The sequence below is a fragment of the Teleopsis dalmanni genome, chromosome 1 (assembly GCF_002237135.1).
Source record: "Teleopsis dalmanni isolate 2A chromosome 1, ASM223713v2, whole genome shotgun sequence".
In the NCBI taxonomy this organism is placed as follows: Eukaryota; Metazoa; Arthropoda; class Insecta; order Diptera; family Diopsidae; genus Teleopsis; species Teleopsis dalmanni.
In genome coordinates, this window is record NC_051846.1 from 199,486,747 (window position 1) to 199,510,610 (window position 23,864).

A 23,864-nucleotide genomic window follows, 5' to 3' on the forward strand; every position below is an offset into this window, starting at 1 on the left:
TAGTTACTTCTTTATTATTCATTTTCATAATTTTTTAACATAAGTAAATATTATATCTTAAGTCTAAAAACAAAGGTTAGAGTTACTTAAAAATATATTGAAAAACAAAAAATACGACAATGACTTGATAGTCGTCTGTCGGAGGTGTTCGATTTATTTAAATATATATTCTTGCTTAAATATTCTTGCTAATATATTAAATATTCTTGCTATTTGCAATTCAAAAATGAAAATATTCAGAATTTAAATTAATCAATTATGTTTTAAATTTTAATTAAAAAGTATTAAATTCCCTTATAATTAGTTTTCTGTATTTCAAAGTACTAGTAATTTTCCTCATTAAGCATACTGATTACTTCCTTTTCTAGTAAAGATACTGTTTCAAAACAAATGCGTCTAAAAGGCCCTAATATAAGGACAACGGCCTAAAATTATAAGCAAGCTGACAATTTAGACCTGGTACAGGCTGAGAAATATCTAATAAAAAATTGTTAACCTATTTTCTAAATAAATATATATAAATGTGAACTTATGGAAAAAAAATTATATGCCTTAAACAATCATAGGAAGTGAATATCTTATTAATCCTTTCGTATAGTATTTCAAATATTCCTTGTCTAACTTCTTAGTGTTGGCAAACTCTTATTTATTGTCAAACAAATTTTCTTTTGGTGCTAAAAATTCACTTTCAACTTCATCACTGGTATGTTTTTCTGTTAGTAGAAACGATAAACATGGAATCCCCTTTGCATGTCTAGACACCATTTTATTTCGTTTAAATTATTCAACAGCAACAGTGTTTATCGCTCAATAAATTTTTGTGGTTTTCGAATGGAAAATTTTCAATTTTCTTACTTTCTATGCGAATTCAGTAATTGACGCCTCCGAAGTACAAAAACAACAAAATTTTGAAGATTGTTGTACAGGATTTATTGGCGCAACAAATATGGCAAAATAAGGATGTACTAAAGTGGAAACCACAAACTCCGATTAGAATATCAAATACGCAACAGATATGATTGGAACATTGTAGTTCCTTGAAAATCTTTTACAGCATTTTGATGTTTGTGATTTATCTCATTTGCTATTGTTGTGGCATGACTAGCTGAAGAGATAAATTGCTTACAAGTCACATTTTTTAGTTTATGAAGTGAAAGACACACTGATAACATATTTGCATAAATTACACTCAACGTTTGATGACAACATATAAATAGTATTATTTATTTTTATGTAGTAATAGATAAAAAAGCATAAAAAAATTGAATGTCTTATAAAGTCAAAAAGTGTTTATTATAGTCGAATATATCTAATATATCTTGTATCGTATGTCAACTCGAACATATGTGCTTTTTAATTTTTAAATCAAGAAAATTTTTTTATTCTTTAATTATGTTAAATATGTTGTGAAATATTCTATTTAAATTGTACTGCAAATCCACTGCTTCGGTTCAAAATCTTAAACCTATTCGATCTCCATTCGGACCAGAATGCTTACAGCTAGTTCATATAGATGTCCTTCTACGAATTGAATTTAAATGCTACTACAAAAGTAAAAACTTAAAACAGGAATTCAAGAAATTCTTTATAGAATGAGAAAGTTGGTCAATCGCCGTCTAGGAGGAAATAGGGATCTCCGAAAGTAGCAGCAGATGAACAGCTAGCACAATAGCTCACATAACTGCTGATGAATCACATAGATGGGAAAAAGAATGGTCAAGCTAGAATCAGCCATTTATATTTATAAAGGCGAGGGAAAATCTAATCAATGTTAATGCTAGTGATATCACTGAGTGTGTTAAAGAAGGGGGACCACAAAAACTAAAGTCTGGTTCTGGGCAAGTTTGGACATAGACACAACAGGTGTTTTGGTGTCCTTTATTCGCGCACCGGTAGACACGCTTTAAATAACAGATACTTCAGGAAGTTTTAAAAAAGAATTAGAAACGGTGAGAAATCGAACTGCGTTTATGGCTACTCGGAAATGCCTGATTCCGAACATACCTTCCGAACATAAGAGGGTAGCTTAATGTAACTAAGGTCATAAAGAAAATAATGGAATCCAAGAAAATATTGGATCATTGTTGTAAATTTTGCAGAAATATAGCTAATAAACATAAAGTAGAGCGAAAAATAAGGACAACCAGCGTAATTAAAACGTAGATTTATTGCAGAGTTCGGAACACATATAAGCAGAGAGCAAAGCTTTAACGGAGCAAAAAAAAGGAGCGCCTTTTTCTAAGTAATACAAATGCAGATTGTAATAAATAAAGAGGATTCCAATAAAAAAAAAATTTGGTGTAAAATGAAAACTAAATTTTAAGGCTTGCCATATAGACGTAAAGGACTATACGTTTTTTTTGCTTCTAAAAATTATTATCGTGATTACAAATGAGATTTTGTATGAGTTTTACATATTACAGTTAAGTATTGTAATATCATAGTGACTTTGGATATTTAATATGTAACTTAATCGAATCCATTCAGAATGATATTTCCAATTTATTGCTTCACAGCTGCTTCTAATTGACATAATTGATTGGCTTCATTAATGCGTTAATTAAGCAAAATAACATTCATGTAATAGCCGCAATTTATTACAAATTTTTGACTTTTATTCAAATATTTATAATAATTTCTTTTGTGTTACATTTATACAAAAAGGAACTCCATCTTCTTACAATTCGTTTGATGCGTGCTACCAAGCAGATTAAATAAGCATGAACTTTGCCCAATTTTCGTTTTCTTACTTTCTGAAATCGAGGGTGCGAAAATTTATGCTTTATTTACAATTTCGTTAACAGTGGCTAATATCATTAACAGCTTCTGTCACTTTCCAGTGCTTCTACAAAAATGTCTGTTTTTATGGGTATAACATTTTTATGAGGTGTTGTCTTTTGTATATAAATTATGTTTTTATTGTTATTATTAATGTTTTATAATAATATTACAAAAACTGTAAAAGCTGTGGTTAATTTGGAACCATAATTATTTAGATTTAATTTTATATAATCAAAATTTGTATGAAGTAAATATGTATAATTATTAAAAGTATGTGTAAATATCCTGAACTCTGTTTAAGAAATAATTAAGTTATACATTATACTCTCCTAATTGAATTTCCATTATATATAAATTCAATTTATTAACAATTATAAAGTAAGCTCATTCCATTTACACGAAGACTCAGTTTAATTCAACTTAGCTAAAATGTATACCATACATTAAAATTAGCATAAGTCAAAGTACCAGCTAATAGTACTAAAAAAGCGAAATTATACAAAAGTACTAGAAAAAGCGAAAAAATCAAAAGTCATAAAAAAAAATATAATTAATTACTAATAAAATTTCTGTAGCAAACAGAAATAAAGAGAAAAATACAAAAGTATAATTTGATACAGAAATGAATGGAAATTTCATTCATTTCGAATAATATTGAAATAAGTGTTGTAAATATAATTCGAATTGCTTGAAAATGTCCAGCACTTTAATTTGGAATATGTTTCTGCTACAGAGTTTAGCTGAAAATATTTGAATTTAACTTTAATATTTGAATACCTTGCCGTGTTCAAGCTTTTGTTGTTGTACATACTTGTGTTAAACAAAACGTAATTAAAATGAAATATTGAGTAGATAAACTGTCGAAGTATCTGAAATATCTTTTAATAGTTAAAATATTCAAGAAAAGTATTCGATTAAAATATTCGAATCAGAATATTTTCTCTCTTTACTTGAATATGTTATGTTTGTGATTTTGTTTGCTATCAGCATAAATATTTTCAATCTTACAATAATGTAAAAAATATTTAAGTTTAATATTTATACATTTTTAAGTCCATAATATTAATTTTATTATATTTAAAAATTTATATTAAATTTTTAATTCTATAAAATGCTTGTATTTTTGATTAAATATACTTGCATTTATTAGTTCTTACTTATTTCATATTATAAATCAAAAAATTTTAAAAAATTGATTCTTTATTTGTATTCTATTAATTTTATTATTATATAAAAGATGTTATATATGTAGATATTATGTTAAAACAAATTATGTATATTTGATATATACAAATTTTTCAAATTCATATACAAATACATTATGTTGAGAAATAGTGAGCCACTATCAATTTTTTATGTTTACTAAAGTCAACAGTACATGAAACTGTTATTATGAGACAGTAAATTGTTAAATACATTAGCCTTAGGCACTTGTTTTTACAATTTCAAGTTTTTCTTAATCCAAATATGTGCTGTGTTATTTAAAAAAAAAACCAAAAACATCTCATAAATAAAAAATAAAGCATATAAATGCTTTTAAGGAATTTTGCCACAAGACTTCCTTGCCTGAAATCAAGCTAAAAGCAATAAAAATTTAAAACTAAGTTTAAAATTTATATAAAATATGTGCGATGTTTGTTTAAGACATTTATGGTAAAGATTTGTTTTATATTTAAGTATGGTTGGTACTTATTTATTGTTTCCAGCACTTAAGCATTTCGTTTCTACATTACTCATACGCCGTGGTGGGCATTCAATTTTATTTTATTCAATTGTTAAGCTACTTACCGAATTCTGCGTAATTTCGAGAACATGAAAAAATGAAATGCGAAAGAAAATTTTATTATTGTTAAAATTATTACTTTATAAGTAAATTAAAGAAAACATTAAAATTCACTTTAAATTTTCACAGGATTTTATTAAAGCGAAATAAGCAAAAATAGGGCAAAAATGTAATTAAAAGAAGCGCCTCAATTTTGCATTCAATTAGTGCAGAGAAGTAGTAGCGATGAAAAAATTAAACTGGTAAGTGCAGTTGTAAGGAAGTTGAGTTGAGAAAAATCTTAATCAAGCGAATTTGTAGCATATTTTGTGCTTCAAATTGAATAATTAATTACGTTTAAACTTATTACTTTGTGATGCGGAAGTAAAATCTCAAGACCTAATAAGTTATACAATATTTGCATGCTACTTTAAGATATTTAACTTACAAAATGTGTTTGTAATGTAAATTTAATAAAAAAAATATGAGTATAAAACAAGTTTTGTTTATTAAAGAATATCTTAATGTTAGAATTATTGAGAAAATATTAAAAAAAAAATTTAGTCGGAAATGTTTGTGAACAATGAAAACCAAAAAAATTGTTTAACAAATATAAGGTTCAATAACAAGAATTACTAATAAGGAATCATTGTTGTTAAGCTTATTATTGCATTTATTAAATATATATATTTTTGATTAAAGTAAAAGCCATAATGCAAAAATGATGTGAATGAATTAAGAGAATAAAAATACAGTCAAATTCTGCTGACGCTGTCATTGAAAGATTGTAGAGCTATCATAGATACACTGACATGGCACAATTTGATAGTGGCACACACGTATAGTGATGTATGCAGGAAACTCAAATCGCTAAGAACAAAGAAGGCTTTATAATATCTCTTATGTGTATGTTGTGCAGTAACGAAAAAGCATAAAATCTTTGGAACCCACAAAATTTTAATAAATGGAAGGTGTTTTAAGAACTGAGCTACAAATAATATTTAAATTCACTGAAATTTTCCAATTCGGCATACATAACGTTCATATTGGCAAAACTTTATGTGGTATCACAAGAGACAAAAAAAACCACACATTTGTGAGCCTTGTTGTTAGCTAAAGTAATCCAATATTGTTTCCATGGTATACATAGATTAATAGTGGCACAAATTTGTGTCACTGGCTTCTAACTGGAGTTATCCAAAGTTGAGGTCATAGTGGCACACATTTTTGAAGCTTACTTCTAACCCGGCTAACGTAAGTTAAAATACTATTGTGATTATGAAATACTGTGGTACCAATAATCAGTATATAGGTAGAATTTCATTTGGTATTGCTATAGACCAATAGAGGCAGACATTTATTTGGCATATTGCTGGCCAGACTAACCTATCCTGATTTAAGACTAAGGTGATTAGGAAGTTTTGTCGTATCTTACTTAGCACTATCTTATCTCAGAATATTCTCTAGCCACACGGAGCTGTACGCAGATCTTATATCAGTCAACGAATAATCACGAAGCTTTTGAAGAATATATAAAGTAATCAGTGAGAAGGGTGGAACTCTGCAGAAACTCTCAGCTACTAAAGAGTAAAAGTGCTCAAATGCACTAACTCGAAAAAGACTCAAGATGAACTTATGAACTTATGAATTAGATTTAGAAGAAAAATGACACTTATCTAATCTTGCACATCTGGTAATTGTCAGACAGCATTTATCTAATCCAAGTTCTTCTCAATTATAAAGTAAAATCTTCTACCTGAACATAATGCAAACTATTTATTTATATTTTCTAGTTAGTTGTTGGCAATAAAATGCAATAATATTATATTTTCATTACAATGTATTAACGATATAAATAATTTTTTTGTAACATATAATGAATTTACCAATCTTCAATATATAACTTAAAATTATTTCACTTTACTTTACTCATTTTATCTATTCTCTAGTATAAAAAGAATCCGTATTTAAGGAACGTGGAAAGGATTACTTTCTGTAAGCTTTTGTATTTGTGTTTATAGGTATTTGCCCATTTCACTTAAAAGCATTACATTCTTGTAATAAATATCAAATCACTAGCAAAAACAAATATTTTTATATTTACTCTATGTGTCCATCAGAATATCTGCTCAAGAATGTGGCTATTTGTGCTTTTTTATTTTTGAAGATGAAAATATCATTGATTGCTTGTCACTGCAGTTAATATTTGGTATTCTTTTTATGCTGCATTTTGAACTTTGATTGGAAAAGTTGGCTAGAGGATTTCTGCAGTATCATTGCAAAATCAGTTGCGGTAGCTTAGGGGCATTTATAGCTACACCTGAATGCGTTCACGTCATATATGTACCACTATTTTCTCGTTTACTGAAGTCATCGATGTGGAAGTGAATTGCACTTGGAATGTTCTTGACTATGACATGCACAACTAAAATATTTATAAGTTCGAGGTAATTTAATGGAAAATGCAAGTGATCAGAGAAATAAGAATGTTTTTTTTCAATACTGCAATATTAAAGCTAATAAAAATTTTATAGATAAAATATGTTTAAGTTTAATGTTGACGTACTTCATGCTTAATTTTTAAGTAAAAAAATATTTAGTGAACATTCGAAATCAAGTACAATTACTAATATTTAAATAGAAAATAGTTTTTTTAGTTAAGAGATATATGCAGAAAAGATGTTTCTTTTACTTACCCCTATGCGTCCTAGAAGTAAAGCATCCATTTCACCACCTTGAGCTGCTGGCACTGTAGTTATGACAGAAACTGTCGGCTCATTTGTAACACTTATGTTCACTGACATTTTCAGTTATTATTTATAATAATATTTAATTTATTTTTACCTTAAATATAGTTTTTACAAAATATTTAATTAATTACTTAGCAGTTATAAATTCGTTGATTGCAGTATTTCTTTGACTTTTGAATATAGACGCATCTTTTTTATTTATTTGAAATATAATTGTTTTAACTTTAAAAGTTGATATCAAGAATTCCATAACATTCAAAATACTTCGGAATATTTTTAATTTTTTTAACAATTATTTAATTTATTCTAAATCATAAAATAAAAAATGCACTTAAAAATGAAGCGAAATATTAATACACTTGGCTTAATGGTTGAAGCTTCGCGACTTGGCTTAAAATTATCCGTATGTAATACAATTTTAATATATAATAAAATTAATATGATAATATGGACAATAAAGTCTTATGATGCAAAAATTTATGGTTAAACTATTCAAACCTGTATCAGTATATTATAACGGCGTCAAATTAAAGTTCTTTGGAATATTGTCAACACCTTATTGTATATTCGTAATCACGATATCTATCGAAACCTTAATATTTTAACAGTTACTGAAGAAACTATAGGATATGGAGAAGCTTATTCCATGCAGCTTCAGAGCTAAATAGCTATATAGCTCTGTAGTTATCTGGCTTGTCAATATCTCAGGAATATGCCGACAACTTTATCAAAAGAAGCTACGCGTTCTCATTGTCTTTTAATTTTAAGAACGTGTAAAAGTATTTAATTTGCAATAAAGTCAAACTATCTATTAGTTTTCTTGTCAGTTGTAAATTGTCGTTTTAAAAATGCGTTGTTGTGTAAATATATTTACATTGTTAATCAAAAAATTTTATTTAGAATTTATTTATTTATGTTTAGATGTGATTTTATATATGTGAAATTGAATAATGAATTTGAAACATTACATTAGAAGTTAAAACAAAACAGTAATACTATCTCACAACTGTAACATAATTATGTTCTCCAAACAAATATAATTAATTACTTATGCATAAAAAATAACAAATATTGGAACAAACTTTCTCTAACAGTTTTATTTGTTTTTAACTAAGAGATTTACAAAGATTTTTCCCCGAAGAACTTAAAAAAGAAATAAAACAAAATTTCTATTTGTTTCCTTGGAAAAGATCAGCAAAAATAAAACTTAAACAAATATTTAATTTCAATTTAATTTGTTGCATTTTTTTACATACAAAATTCTTGTGGCACAAATGTATCTCAAATTGTAGTTAAATATTGGCACACAACTCACAAACTTCAAAGCAAGATTTCGTTTTCTTTAAATACTGTTTGCCTACAGCAAATAATCTGAAAACCTAATGAATAATCAAATAACTTATTTTTGTTATTATATCTATTACATTGGAGTGGGATTTCTAAATACTTTACAAATAACTGTGATTTAACTGTGTGTAACATATCAACAAATATCTGTTTGAAACTAGATGAAAAGTCCTTGTTTAGCAAATTTTGTACTTGAATGTTAGGTGAATCAATGTAATCAAGGATTATATATTAACATAGACAATTTATGTATAAAATCTTTCTTTAAAGAAAGATATTGAAATAAGGTTGAGTTTATGTATTTAAAATGCCGATATATTTTTTTGAAGTAGAACTAACAAAAATTAACTAATAATTATAGATTTATTATTGCTATTTAAGAGTATATTGCATTAATAGATAAAAAATGTATTAAGTTGTTCGTTTATTTTGTTAACTTTGAAAAATATGTCGAAACAATTCTTTATTTAATAAAGTTTCTGGGCTAAATCTTGGCAAGTATTTTATATAAAAAACATTCAAAATTGCTTTCAAAGTCATTGCACAGCAGTACATTCGCTCTATTATATTAATACACAATATTAAAAGTAAAGTACTATTCCATAAGCAGAGCCTGAAATCTGCATTATGATATGGCTATCTAAAATATTACTTTGAAGTAGAGCCTAAAAGCTCTATGATGATGTATGCAAGTATGTATAAAATAATTGAAGACTGCACAAAAATAGTTCGAAGCAAGAGTATTAAAATTTATCAACCACTTATATTGGCATCGGACTACAATGCTCTCCACACACAAGACGCAAAGCAATTTTGCAATAAAAAGAAGGTTTTAAAAAACATCAACTCATATTAACAAATCATTATCCTTATAATGACAACTAACTATTTATAACTATTTATGGGTATATAGACTAAAGAGTAATGGCATTGATAACATCTTGAACCAAATTAACAATAACTTGTTAAATGGCTAGCAAAAATAAACTATTTTTGTCCATCCAGAGTTAAAACTAAAGATGTGGATATCAGCTTGAATCAACCTATTATTACTCGTATCTTGTAACACCGAGCAATGAGATTTAATAGGTGCACTTACCTCAAAGAATAAAGTTATTGATATTAGTTCGAATCAAGTCATCATTATTTTGTAACACTGACTAAAGGGACTTAATTATATATATGTACCAACACTAAATAGTGGCCGAACGCTCCAGTGGGAGATACAGGAATGGATGATGATGAAACAAAATAGTGAAGGAATCAATATCAACCAATCGTTATTTTGCAACAGTGACTAGAAAAAGATAATTATTTATATGCATCCAGACAAAAAGCGATATTAAATGGTCAATAACTTGCAATACAGACTGACGACAATTAAATTTTTATTACATTTAGAGTAATATCAGTGAGTAAAGTGATATCATATTAAATCAAATAGTCAATATTTTGCAATACAGTCTTACGACACAAACATTTTCATACACCTGAAGTAAACAGTGGATGAAGTGATATCAGCACGATTAAACTGAATAATGATCAGTTTGAATGATCTATTTATGTCCATCCAGACTAAGTAGTGAAGGTATTAAAATCAATTTGCATCAACTAATCAATATCAATGGAACTTTTTAACTTTTAATAGAGATAAGTTAATAAGTTAAGAAGTTAATTATTTTTTATGTACTTTTTGATATAAATATGGAATCAAATATATATCTAAATATTTTTAAAATTTTTTAAATGCGGAAAATAATATTTTCCAGATTTTCCAAAATTTTCAGAGTAAGTTTTATTATGTTTTGAAACAGTAAAATAATTGAAATGTGAACTTAAAAGCAACGAATTTAACTTTTTAAATATTTCAAATTCACAAAGTAGCATAACACCTTCAAGGTGTTTTCACTTTCAATGCTCATAATAAATGAAAAATTCTGTTATTAAATATTTTAGAACAATTTGCGGTTCAAAGAGTAATCAAATATTTAACTTACAAAAAAAAAGTAAACAAAAATGTTTTAAAACCAAATTTTAATTGTTGGTTTGTTATTACTGGAAGCACTTCGTTCATTTGTAGGAATTTATGAATTAATTATTTTCATTTGAAATATTATTCTAAGAATACATGAACAATTCTTAAGCGCTTTGCTTGTAGATAAATTTTCAAAGAATTTGCATCAGTTCCTCAAGACTGCCACATTACTGAATAATTACTAAAATGCTGTCCCGAAAAATTTTCCATAATTCAAATCAAGTAAACAAGGAACTGAAAAATAAACAAATTGTAAATTCTGTGCATTTTAAATAGCCAAGAAATTTTTATTCAAAACATATTCAGGCATTGTTCATAATTTTCTTTTAAATTCTAAACAAAGGCGTTTATATACAATTAAATTAATAAATAACAATGAAAATTTTCTAAACTAAAATCTATGCATAATTAGTAAGCCTCGGGAATAATATATAACAATAATTATTTCATAAAATTACATTAATTACATTAAACTCTTTAATAATATGCAAGCAACTAAATATCGATTTTATGTTAGTAATTTAATACTGTAAATAGCACTTGAAGCCAATAGAGTCTTTTAAAACCAATTAAAAAGGATGAAAGGAAAGTCGGAATACCGAAAACCCATAAATCACGCATGCGATTCTGTGGTTGTAGTAATTTGCGTTGTTTACTGTGTTCAAATTGCTCGGCATTGTGTGTAATCGAATCAATATTTTAGGCAACGGTTTTATCAAATTTATCGCAAAAATCTGCTGTTGTCATTAAATTATTTGCCATTAGTAAATGAGTAAGTAAAGTAGATAATAAGATAGTCAGCAATACATCATTAACTGTTGCAGCGTTGGTATGACAAAATTAGTTCAAACGAATTGGTTTGGTGTCCTTTTAATGAACTACTTTGTTACTATATACATATTATGAAATTTACTAGTATAAACGATTAATAAAATATTTTTTCTTTTTAGAAAATAATTCATACATAAATTTCATTAAGTTTGCTTTGAGCGAAATTACTTTTTCAACGTAGTAATCGTAAAACACTTAAAAAGCTTTTAACCAATTATTCATTTTGTTTAGTCAGTCTACTTCATACCTGGAACTGATGAAGTTACTCATACGCCATGGTTGACAAAATGGATGTAAGCGCATAAGAACTACGTTTAAACTTGCAGTTGTTATTTAACATTGATGTTTTAGAAAAGTTGAACATGAAGGAGTTTTTGAAAAATTGGTGCATTATTTAGAATGCAAAGTAATAATTAACAAAAATTATTAATTAAAATAATTCACAAAAGGGATTTAGTATTGAAATATAACAATTAAAAATAAAAATATAATTAATTTATTCAATTATTCTACAGTTGGTTTATAATTTCGTTCTAATAAAAACACAGGAAGTGAATTTGTTAATAAAACTTTTACAGCAAATTAACAAAAGTCCAGAAAAATTTGCAAACAATAATAGTCAAGTACGGCTTTGGGTCAGTTGGTTGAGGTGCGCTGACTCTGAGCTTAAAATTTGGCAGGACACGAATTCGATTCCTGGTATTTGTAGTCTCAAAAAAATTGTTTACGAATAATTAAATTCAAAAACTATTTTCAAGACCACTGCTGATGGGTTTTTGGCAATACTCGAAACAGCTGTATGGTCAGCCAAAAGTTCAATTAATTAGAATAATATAAAATAAATTTTGTATTTTACTAGAAATTTATTAAAGTAAAGTATGAGAACCTTACACATATTCTTATAAGCAAAAGTAATTCAAATTTTCCGTGTTTGCGTACAAATTATTTTCCTACATATCAATGTTTATTACTCTTATATCGAATTTAACTTCATTACAAAATCAAAATCCATGATTATTCATAAAAGCCTTAATAAGTCAAATACTTTTCCGTTAACTTCACAGGAATTCAACATTTCATACACCAAACAACGTTAGCAACCAGTAATTACTCAGCATTGGTACTTCACCCAATTCAATTACAATGACACCATAAAGTTTAAAGCACGACAGGGAATGCTGAAGATGCACTGGGTTGGGAAAAAATGAGCAGTCGATTTGTGTTGTCATGTCACGGAGCTTTGAATATTTTCTTTCTGTAGTGAAGTTGCTGTGTCTGCTGTTGTTAAGTTGTTAGGACAATTTCCGGTTATTAAGTGTACAAGCAGAAATCAAACAAAATAATGGAATAAGCATAATAAAGTTTTGGTATTTTGTGACGAAACAATGTTGAAAAGGAAATTTAAATAAATTTATGTTAAAAGTAATTTGAAGTGCTTTACTTTGGTTAACAACTTTGTAGACACACGACAGCAACAAAAAAAAAGCAAAGGTCAGCAAAAGTATTTCATAAAATATAAATTGTATAGAATTTATGTAGTTGAAAAGGCAAATTATGCTGAGACTATGCAAAATTATTTACAATATAAACAACAATAGATATAGATACAGATTCAGATATAGATATGTACTGTTGGCAACATCCATAATTTTATATTAATGTTTGTGTGCGTACATTTCATTGAAGGATTAACGAGCAAATTTTGATGCCACTGCAGTAGACTCTCAATCAGAAGAGACCTCTGAGATTTCAGAATAAAATCAAATTATAAAGTTGGAAAACTAAATGAAATTGTATAAAAATTTTTATACATTTCAGTGAAATGAATTTATCTATAATTTCATACATTTTTCTTTTTCCAAAATATTGTTTCGAATATAATAAATCGATATAGTGTATGCATTTTTTAATTATAATTTTTTTTTTTTTATATTTAGCCATTTTATTTTAGAAATAAAAGAAATATAAAGTGTTATGCAGTCAATCCATAAATCAAGAAGAATTAATTTAATCATGCTAGTCTAATCATCACTTATTTATTTGTAGTTTAAGAATGGATAACAGAAAAATAACAAACAAGGATAACGAGGATAAGTTTTTATACTTCCTACATATAAAAATATAATATCACATAAGTAGTTATGATATATAGGTAGGTCATATCACGCAATTGTGATAAATTACGAGATAGTCATCGTAAATATGGGGAAGTGTGCAGAAAGCAGAAGTCTTCTGCTTATCTGTTTTGATTTATACAGTTTGTATTTATATTTATTCATATACTCTTGCAGACAGTGAATTAAAATTATATGTTAGCAAATTAATGTGAAAAGTACGTTGCAATGAAGAAAGTCATGCTATTAAGTTCTTTCGTTCCGGCAGTGCTTGAACTCTTTTATGAGCTATCAAGTTGCCATATGATACTAACTATTAAAAACTAACAAAATTAAACTATATAAACTATTAGTCGACCATACTTTAAACATGAATCATCTACAAATATTGAATATAAATTCAGATGAAATTATAGTGGAATAAATCTATAAGATAAAGAAACTTAATATATATGTTGGCTAATAATTAATACTGTTTGCTGATAAACCAAAGCGAGTTCTGGGCGTAGGCTAACGAAGAAAAATAAAATAATTTTTAATGAAAAACCAACATAGGGAACCTATCCTGAAGTATTCCCGATTAAGTTCCAGAATAGAAACAGTCTGGTACATGAGGGTGATTGTTTTAAGTCCGGTCAAACCCGGCATCCCACTATTGTGATGGCATATTGACGATGCGTTAGGCATTTTTAAACTTCTCAGCAAAACCAAAAAAAAAAAAATTGGTGATTAATTAGAATATTGTCAAACAACACTTTTATAAATATATTTCACTCATCGCTTCTGAATTTAATATAGCTGTGATGTAAATAATGGTTTTTGTTCTGTATGCGAGTAGCTGCAAAGAGAATTTAATCTTCAACCAAGTCAAAACAAATATATATTTATTGTATTCGTTTAATTTTAAATTTCACAGCACGCTGAGGCATCCTGAAATAACAAAGCTAATAAAAAAAATAATAAACCTGCCTTTAAGTTTCTGTTATAAGTAGTAGCGGAGTTACAAATTGTAACAAATTGCAAGCAATTGTAGAAAATTGTCGAAATATCTGCAGCTCGGAATTCATGAAATCCAAAGACGTGGTTTCCAACAATTTTTTTGTATAAAATTGTTGGCAATATTTTTAATTGGACTACAATTTTTAGTTTGTAAGCCTAATTGATTTGAGAAAACATTACTAAGTAATGAAATGCTGCCATATGTTACGGAAAAGAGTTGGTACAATTGAAATATGATATATGTGGCAATCAACGAAAGCATGTAAGGACGAAAGGATATGCATTTAAGTTTTTAAAGTGTGTTACAAAAATATTTACTTCCTTAGAAATTTATTTTATAATTATTTATTTGTTGGAATGCATTATTTATGTAAATAAAATGGATGCTTTAATTTTTGTGTGAAATGTTCTCTTTAGATTAATTTTAAAATTAAAATTTTATTCATAATAATATTTATTTTAATAATATTTTCTGTGTTTGCTATTTAGAGAATTAAAAGTTTTTTAAATTTTTTCACGCTATCAACACAAATGAAACGGAATTAATCGTTGAATGCCTGCAAACATACAATTAAATTCCCACACAAGCCTCAATCACCGGCATTTTGTTTGTATTAACTTCCGGAAATACTTTTTTGTGTTTCCGCTATTTGCACGCAATCTACACTTGGCGGAACGTTAAACCTTCGTTTGTATTTTGTTTGGTCATTGCGGTTTTTTGTGTTAACAAATCCGTATAAATGGAGCAAATCGCTTTAAAACCAATAAAAAACGAATTTTTTTTAATTGCCAAAACAAATAAAAGAACTCACAAATAAATGGTTAATCAAGTTTTAAAAGATTTATATAAATTTTTTTTTTAAACATATTTTTATATTAATTTAAAATAAACATAATTCTTTTCAAATCCTAAAATTAATACATTTTTCACACTGTTTAATATATTAAAATTCAATTTAAAATAAATTATATTAAAACTTTTTTGCTTAAAAATGTGTCACTATAACGAAAAGATATAAATTTAAATAAATAGGCTCGAATAACAGAGTTATCTGTCAACACCCGTTAAAATATAATGTGCGACTAAATTTCAAATTATAAAAAGTCAACGTATCCTTATAAAAATGTATCACATCTCGAGTGGTAGTGAGAGTAGAAATCATTTTTGCACGTATTGGTCCGTTAAGTACTTCCGAACATAACACAATAATAAAATTCATTGAGGAATATCTAAACAGTTACAAATTCTAGTGTAAGATATTTCTACTTATTCTGTAAACAACTTATTGAATTTGTATTGGTGTGCAACTACAACTGAAGCTGTTGCAAACGGAAGGAACTTAACTAGAAATTATTGTCGAGTCGTTTGATAAATAAACAAAAATCATATGGTTTTATGCTATTAAAAGCTTTTTTCTCACTTAAGCATTCGATAGAGATTTGAGTTGTTTTTATATAACATAAAGAAAGCAAAACTTTAAGCTCAGTTATATTTTCTGTGCATAAATATTAAGGATATAAGTGCTTTTAAAGCTATGTTGAAAAGAAAATTTTTCGGAATGTGGTGAAATGTTTAGAGACAACCTGTTGCTTTAATCTAAATAGTTTAAGAGTCCTTTTAAATACTCTTAAAACTCCAGCATGCTTTGCAAGAAGATAATGTACATGAGCTTTATGTTAAATAAATGTTATTAGTATGGAAAATGTAATGTTAAATAAAATGTTAATCAACATATGGATTCACTGTAATTCTTATATTTTACAGATACAGTTTTGCCTTTATATTATTATTATTACATTTTAGCCACAGATTACCAAAAATTTCTTAAATAATATTGTAATTTTGTAGAAGTAGAAGTAACTGAAGAAGTCATTATTATTTTTATACTTATTGTTGTAAAATCGTGTTTTTTGTTTTGTCATGTAATTTCTATCTGTTGTTTTTAGAATAGAAACAATTTCTTTTTTAGAATCTCCAGTCAAGTGAAAACTGATTTTCTTAAAGGCGTATTTATTTATCTTTATTTGAAATAGTTAAGTTATTCCACTGCTTTCGAACGAAAAAATAATTAGTTAACTACTATAACCAGCTTTTGGAAATTTTTCTATAGGTTTTAATAGTTTATGCTTACAACCCTGCTCTCTTTATTTTGATGTGTATATGTATATATTTATGTTTACGTGTATATATATCTCAATGAGCTTAATTTTCTGATCTAAATAGACTGATCTTATATGTACAAGATGGGTTCTTACGTGCACCTAATCTATCTACTTTGTTTACAACTTGACATCTTAATTAAAGGTAGAAAGTGAAAAGAAAGGTCTTGTTAACAATACACAAATTATGCCATAAAGAGTTCACAATATCAATAAAACTTCTCAGTATTATAAACGCTTTCCATTAAAGCTTCGACGTGAAATCGGCCAGCAGCCGGTACTACGAAAAGAAGAGTTCTATTGTACTAATTTCACTATTGATTACACAAAGCCCTTTAAAGCCTTGCAAAGTCCAGAACTAAATCTAGAAAAGAGCTCTTAATTTGTTTTAGTGACAGAAATTCCATATTAAACAAATTTCTTCTGTACGTTGTTAAAGCTGAACAGTCTCAAAGAATATGCATAGTAGTTTCCTCATCTTCGAGGCATATTCTGCATTCCGAATTAGTAGACAATCGTAGTGTATCAAGGTGATATTTCAGGCTATTATAACCTATAATGAATCCGTTATCAACCATAAATTATATTTTGAGAGTTTGAAGATGTTTTTGTAGGAGTACGGTTTTATCAGTGCTTTGCTTCGTCTAAGTCCTGGGAAGTCATTATTGGTAACAGATATCACTTCACACGTTTTAGTGTGATTTTGTAGTTTTATATAAACTTTGAATACTTATTATGCTACGTACTATATTATGTTAATAATTTCATATTCATCGCATTATAATCACATAAAAAGTATGTACTAGATTTTGTGTTACTTACCTCAATTGTTATATGATGACCACGTGACCGGAAATTATCATCACAGCCACGCAAATTTTTGGAATCAATTTGCACATTTGTTTGCATCTTCTTCTTGATATTTAGTTATCACACACACTTGAGAAATAAGCACGACGGCATTAAATATCTTACGGATACGTGTTGATGAAGACTTTTAATGAATTAAACATTTCATTCACTCATTTCATTTTAGTACTTGACTACTGCCTGTTGAATTTATTTGAGTGTCAATGATTTACACACAATTGTGTTTTTGTTGGAGACGTTAAGAAGGAATTTACTTATTTTCAGTTCATTTCAAAAATGTCTTCTTCATGGGAAAAACAAATTTCTTCTGCTGAACGAACTCAGGCATTGTGAAATACTCGATGCTGTGCATTTCTACAGTAAACTGCAAAAAAGAGAAAAACGAAAGATAAAAATTCTTTTTAAATAAAGAAATAACTTGGAATTTATTATATATCATGAAAATGTGAAAATATTTTTTATATTCCTTTGACAAGCACTCCTATTCAACATTCAACAGGAATTAAAGAAGCAAAAATAGGTTATTTCTTTTTTATTTCTGTTTAATGTAATATCTTAAAATCAATGTTGAGGAACATCAAAAGATATTATGATTTGGTCAAATAGTGCCAAAGGCAAGACGTCTGCAAATAAAATTTTATGGGAATAATTATTATTATTTTAGTAATATTATACTATATATTTAAGGTTTGGGTAATAACACCAAATTTTTTGCTAATATTTAATATAAATTGTGTATTTTCATTTTTTATCATATTTTAACATAAATATCTTCTGTTTGTAGATAATTATAAATCATGCAATTAATAATGCCTCTACAAACATAATTAATTTAATTATTTTACAGCTGGTTTATGATTTTGTTTTAATATGAACACAGCAAGTGAATATGTTAATAAAATTTTCACAGCAAATTAACAAAACTCCAAAAAAAGTCAAGTACAGCTGACTCTGAGCTTTAAATTTGGCAGGGCATGAGTTCGATTCTTGGTACTTGCAGTCTCAAAAAATTATTTACGAATAATTAAATACAAAAATTATTTCCAAGACCACTGATGATGGGTATTTGGCAATATTCAAAACAGCTGTATGGTCAGTCAAAAATTCAATTAATTAAAATAATATAAAAAAAAATGAAAATTTTTGTTGTTGTAGTTCACTACTGTTCAAAAAATGTCATCATAATTATTTGATAAAAAATATTTCAAAATTTGAAAAAATTTCTTTCTTTCTTAAAATATTAAAGCTCAACATGTGTACTAGTATCTTGCATATTTGATAATTTTATGACAAAAAAATATTCCGAAATTCTTAAAAATTACTCTTTTTTCACTTAAATTGTTTAAGCTTAACATGTGTATTCTACTTGCTAATCATATATATTCTCATATGTAATTTATTTTCTAAGAAATGTTTTCATCACACTCATCATATATTGTATCTGCAAATAATTCTAAGATATTAAATGCAAACTTCACGCAAAATGTAGAATTATTATGAATTTCTATGGGGAATATATTTTTTCCTCACTTGTGGTTTATATACAATTTCATAAGTAATTTTACACTGAACTGCAGTGTCCTTTACAACTATCACAATCACATCATATAAGGAGTGTGATTAACTTTTTTCCACTTCCATTCTCTATAGTGGGCAAGACGTACGCCACATTTATTTGTTGCTGTTGTAATTGTTGTCTTGTGGTTTTGATCTGAATGTTTATTTAGTTGTAGTGTTACAGATATATTCTCTACAACTATCTATGAAAATGTATTGCAATACTTTGTTGTTGTTGTTATTCATACTAGCATCAGAACATAAACCGCAACTTCAATTTAGTTATTAAACTGTTTTTGTATACAGTTTGTATATTGTTGCTTGTGGTTATTAGTGCTTTAAGTATAGATTAAACAAACAAAACGAGTTTGATGCTGTTTCCTTTAAAATCAGCAAATATTTACTTTTAAAATAATTGCTTTGTTGTTGTTTTACATTGTTATTTATGCAATCTGAGTTGCGTTTCTAACACAGATGGCAAGTGAAACATCTCAGCTACACTTAATGTGCAGGAAAGTGTTAGAATTGTTACAGCAAGAGAAGTGAAAATTGAGAAATGTAAATAAAAGCTTTAATTACTGATTTTATCAATTTCATTCAGTAAATATATTCACAGGAATAGCACTTAAATGCCATATAATGTGTAATACTGCAGCTGAGGTCTATGTAATGCAAAAAGTATAAGTTGTTTAGAAACTTTTTCTTTCATTATTGCACAAGTTTAACGCTTGAAAGCGAAGTTTTTTTAAATTATTTCTTTTCAACAAATGCATAATTATTTCCGTTTTCATTCTATTCTCTAGAATTATAAATGTTTTTGAAACAATTTTTAAGATTTAGATATATAATCTTCTAAGAATGTACTTAAAAATGTTCATACACAATAATCTTAGATAAGTATAAGATATATAAAAATACAAATTTTAAGTATAAAGGCTTAAAACTCACATTTCAAATGGTTACTTAATGATATGACATCAATTATTGTTGCAAATTACGGGTAATTCTTAATTAGATTTTACAATTATAATTATACGTGTAATTTAGAAACTCAATTACAAATTACAATTATAAGATTATAGTTATAACTGTAGCAAATTACAATTATCATAACAAATAACAATTATTTTGTAATTTGTAATTGAAATTTTCAATTATAATTGCACTTGTAATCTCGAAACTCAATCACCCTTCCTCCCCCCTGACGTTTCCATCGCCAATACCCTCCCTGAATATTCATTTAAGCGTTGTGCTCTTCCCAATACTTGTCTCACTACTTCGCTGAGTGCGACCGTAATCTCCACACCATTCCCTTTTAAACCCACGGCTTTCATGATCTAGTCACAAAGTTTATCGCTAGTCTCACTCTCGAATATGCGCCTTCTAAGCCTGCTTTCTTTCTTAGATGAACCTAGATCGCTAGGTATTAAGCCTATAAGTTCACATCTCTCTCCCCTGATTATTGGAATGAAGTATCTTCAATATCCTGAAATTTTCTCCATTCATTCTTAAGACGTGGTTTTAGTGGGTTCAAGTCTCATACTGTGGCTTTCAGTGCTTTCGAAATGTAATTGCCAATGTTAATAACTCTCGAATTTATAAGGAAGTGTAATCTAATTACAAATGTTTTCATTACCGCACAGCTTTGGTTATAAGGCAGCAGTTATTATATCCGTTTTCGGTGCTAAGATAAAAAACCGATTAACCTTTATATATAAATTATTGTCTTTAATTGTCTTTAACGGCGAACAAGAAATATAGAAAAAGCCGAGGTATTTTATTGATAACAAGAATATATTGATTTGTAGACAAAACGAAACTTTGTATTCAATGTAATGATATTATTTCAATTATTAATTCAATATGTGACTAAAAGGGTTTGATTTGGAGATATTAAATTTGATTTTAAAATTACATTATTTAAATAACAATAAAAAGTTTAAAATATAAAATCTTTGAATTAATATAATTTAAAGATGAATACTTCCTTAATGCAATATTATCTAATTTAATATTGATTTCGGGACTTACACATTATTATGAATAACTTCCAATTACTCAAAGATTAGTCAATTTTACTCTTCTTAAATATCTTTAACACTCTTGACTGTTTAATACAAAATGAACCTGTTAAATAAAATTCGCACATGATTCACAATTTCTGTTTATCTTGCCAAAATATTTGCACAAACAAGCTTATTTATGTATGTTTACACAAATTTCGTTATATGACATTACATAAAAAGATACTTGTAGACATTTTCGTCTGATGGGAAAGAATATATTTACACAAATGTTGCTCATGCTTTTATGTATTTTATGTGCTTTAATATTGCAACGTAAATAAATAGAAAAATGTTTGTAATCATAATAATTTTTACATAAAAATATAGATGCTTTTGTGCCAGGATGTCAGAAATAGACTCACAACAAAAATGGTGTATATTTACACAAGTAAATTTAAGGATTTTAATATAAAAATTATTTTATTTGCAACTCTTACGACAAATGTGTACTGAAGAGATAACAAAATAAGAAGATATCATTTCTGAATTAAATTTATTTTAAATATATTTATTTTATAATTTTTAATAGTAGAGTATTTAATCTATATTTTACTAATTTTTTAGATACAAGTTAGGGCAAATATTTATACAGTACTATTTAAGTAAGCTTTAATGTTATTTAAACATACTTAATATTAGTTTTAGTATGTTATAAATAGTAAATAATAGTAAATAGGGTAAATAAAATTTACTATTGACAAAGTTTAATATTAATATAGATATAATATATACTGAAAATAGATTGTCTTTAATAATACCTTAAGTTTTTATAGTATTCACAGAAATGTTAATATACGAAGTACCATTTTGCAAAGAAAAGGTTCGACTTCGAGTTAAAAATCTTTTTTGTATTGTATGTAATTTACTCTGTAAACCCTGTTGCACTCCATTTATTTCGAGTTATAGAAAATCTGTGTTATAGAAGTTCGAGTCATGGAAGTTTGATTTTATTTCCATTCAAAACTGTATAAATATTGGTGCAATGAGTTTTTACGACATAAGAAATATTTGGTAATGAATAGTATAAATGGAAAGTATTTGATGATGAAATCACCTTTAAATTTATACTACTTCAAACTATATTACAAATAAGGCACATTTATTGCATTTAAATGATGAAATAACAAATACATTTAATGAAAGTACGTCTTCCATAAAAATAAATATATATCTATACAGAAAAAGTGGACCGAAACTATTAAGAAAGACTCGAGTTACTTTGAAATACAGCGATAGAAAACTATGACTGAAGATATCTGATTGTCATTGCTATAGATGTGAAACGCCTTTCTATTAAAACTGAACCTAATCAAGAAAAACCTCAAATATAGTTTCCAAAGAGTTTTCATAGCTACTAGTAATATCTGACAGTAAAAACTAATTATAAACAGTAGTTAAAAGAATCAAAAAAATTATTGTTAAAATCAATAGAAAATTAACTTAAAACATGAAAGTAAATGAAAGAAGAGCATAATTTTATTCGAGTAATTTTTTTTTGATAATTAAAAACAGCATGGATACTATATTTCTACTGCAAACGAATCCCTTTTGATATAGTTAGAATAGGTTTGGTTATATTAATTGCTATCAATGCAGAACGTCTGTGTATTTAAAAATGGACTGAAATTATTACAGAAGAAGATGCAAGCCTCAAATACAGTCTTTGAAGAATTTTCATAGGTAGCAGTGATATACGTATATCATACCAAAACACAAGTAGTAGTCAAAAGTTAAAAAATCGAAGAAATAATTACTAAAATCAATAATAATTAATTTAAAACAAGAAATGAAATTAAAAAAGAGTTTAATTGCTTTATGGTAATTTTTTTGTTAATTAAAAACAGCACAGAAAATATATTTCTCCTGCTAACAAAACCGTTCTGATATAATTAGGTTAGGTTACGTTATGTTGAAGATGTGGTCTTTCACATCTACTAACTTACCAACTCACCAATAATAGATTTTAAATTATTTCTGTTTTTTATTTAAAAAATTCTATATTTAAATCCTGATAAATTTGGAAATGCCCTTTAAAATTATTTATGGTGTATTGTGAATATATTAAACTATATATAAATTTTTAAAATTACCTTGAATCTATTTAAATTTTCATAGATTTATACAAATTTTCATAACTTTAAAAATGTCTAATATACATTATTTACAAAACGACCTAAATTTAATCGCCTGCATATGTCTAGTAAACAACTTAATTGGTTACATACAGTATTTTAAGTAAATTATTAGCTTTATTGGTGTTTTTCGCGCTTCACAATCTGACAATATCTGACACATTTAATCCTTCCTGTTCTCAACAGGATTACGACAAAATTAAATTGTGGGAGTTAAAATATTGCGCAAGATACAAGTAAGTTTAGTTAAATATTTGCGTATTGACTTTTATCTCATGAACATCTCATGTATTAAGTATTTTCATATGACATCCATCAAGGAATAAACGTCGAATTATGCATAGCAAATCTGACAGAATGTGCGACATGAAAAGGTTACACAAGATTTGATGTAAGCATGTTAGCAAAAATATATCTCGGATATATTTTGTAAATTGAAAAAAAAAATAAATTTAAAATA